The following is a 2,090-nucleotide window of genomic DNA, read 5'->3' as shown; positions in this document are numbered from 1 at the left end:
TCTCTCTCTGGGGGGAAAGTCTTTTCCGGCCCCCGCAACTGCATGAGGAGCGCGGACACATTCAACATTTTCAGTTGATAGGACATTTTGAATTTTGCCCAGATGGCGCCAAAGTCTATTCTTAACGATTTTAGACCACCTAAAGAATCTTTACTTAACGTGCGCAACTTGCACATGGGACCTTCGAGATTTTACGCCATTGTCCGAGAAGGCTAATTGTAGATCTTTCCTACCAGAAGATCAGGGGTGTGGCTGAAAGACAGCAGTAAGAAGGAGCCAAGGAGTATCAGTAGAAAGGCTGTAGAAAGAGTCAAAAGCCTAGAGGAGGGGGCAAAAGGGGTGGGGGCAGAAACGTTTGGTTATAGAGAACACCCCCCTTGTCTTTTAAAGAAACTGAACAGGGGTCCAAAAACCTTTAACCTTCGATTTTCTCTACGCAGCGTTTTTCGGGATAGCCCTCTTGTGCTTTAAAATCGACCAAATATCCTTCCCAGCCCGGGTTGCCCTTCCCTTGACAACAGTGACAGGCATGGTTGAAGTCCACCTCCTAAATTCTCCTAAATTATCTTTTTTTTTTTTTTTTTTTTTTTTTTTAAATTATGATGTAAATTGTGTCGATGAGGGGGCATAAATTAAGCTACATTTCAAAAAGATGTTGAGGATCTAGGAAAGACTTTTAACAGTGTACGTGAACCATCAGCTGGCTTTTGTTGAGATGTTACTCGGGATCGAGGAAGCGAAAGTGTGTACGGTGCAACCAAAGATCGTACATATCAAGATGGTTCACTCTGCCAAAAAAGTGTCCTCGGAAGTCCGCGCATTTCTTCAGATGGCGTTGCAGTTTTTGTTTTGAAGCTCTCTTTCGTTTCTTCAGAAGAAGAATAGGAGTAGCACAGTTTGTTAGTTTCACTTTTATTGTTTTTCCACACAAGTAGGGTAACTCTGTACGCAAAGTCCGCGCTTTTTCGAAGAGAGCGCCACAGGATTTTGAGGACACTTTTTTAATTGGCTCAAAGTGAGCTGTCTTGTTATGTACGATCTTTAGTGTGACCAGCTATCGATTGACCTTTGCTGTATGATAGAACTATTAGAAGGCATGTTGCGCACAATCGATAAATAATATGGGCGGATCAGAACCCCCTCCCGAACATCTCCCATGTAGATAATGTATAATTGGGAGCCATAGTGGTGATATCAGGCGCTCGTCAGAATAATGAAAACGAAGAAACTGGCATTTTTCTTGTCTTTTTTATCAATTGTTATCGATTTAATTAATTTTTTTTAGGGGGGGGGGAAACTAAACACTTTTAAGGTCCATTTTAAAACACATTTCTGTGTGGGTTTTACTGAAAAATGTTAATTTACGGCACACAAATGTAAATTTTGCAGTTTCTAATGACTCTCAAGCTTTGGAAGTTACCAAACTTTGGGGAACATTTTCTCGTTAATTTTTCCTCTGAAACCAGGCGACCCCACCTCCTTTAATCGAAAATATCTCGACTTTTATTCATGATACATCATGTATATAAGTATTTTTTTTTCACCGAAAACAAGACAACTGAACCAACTTTAAACTGATACCAATAACTCCACATGTCCAAAAACTGACGAGCGCCTGATTCCACCGCGTTGTGACACAAGTGTTAAAATTTTATAAGTTCACGCTCAGACAGAGCTGAAGGAGGCGCCGGTAGTCTAGTGGTTAGCGCTCTGGACCTAGTAATCGTGAGATTACGAGTTTAAAGAGGGTTCGAGCCTCAGCTCGGTCCGACGTTGTGTCCTTGAGAAAGGCACTTTACAGTAACTTTACACGAATTTCCCACTTGGCTCGGCTCTATCGTAGATGGACGTTAAACTAGGAGGTCCTACTTCCCGAAAGAACCTAATCGTGTTGATAGGGCCGCTAAAACTATACCGTTTCACCATTTTTTTCCTATTTGGCTCGGTCCTTTCGGAGATGGACGTCAAACGTAAACTCGGAGGTCACATTTCTTAAAAAAATAAATAGTGTTGATAGGAACGTAAAAAATGGTACCATAATTTCACATTTCACAGAGCTGAAGGGAAGTGTGTGTGTGTGTGTGTGTGTG

This window comes from Aplysia californica, unplaced genomic scaffold (genome assembly GCF_000002075.1).
Source record: "Aplysia californica isolate F4 #8 unplaced genomic scaffold, AplCal3.0 scaffold00830, whole genome shotgun sequence".
Lineage (NCBI taxonomy): Eukaryota > Metazoa > Mollusca > Gastropoda > Aplysiida > Aplysiidae > Aplysia > Aplysia californica.
This window is presented reverse-complemented; position numbering follows the sequence as displayed.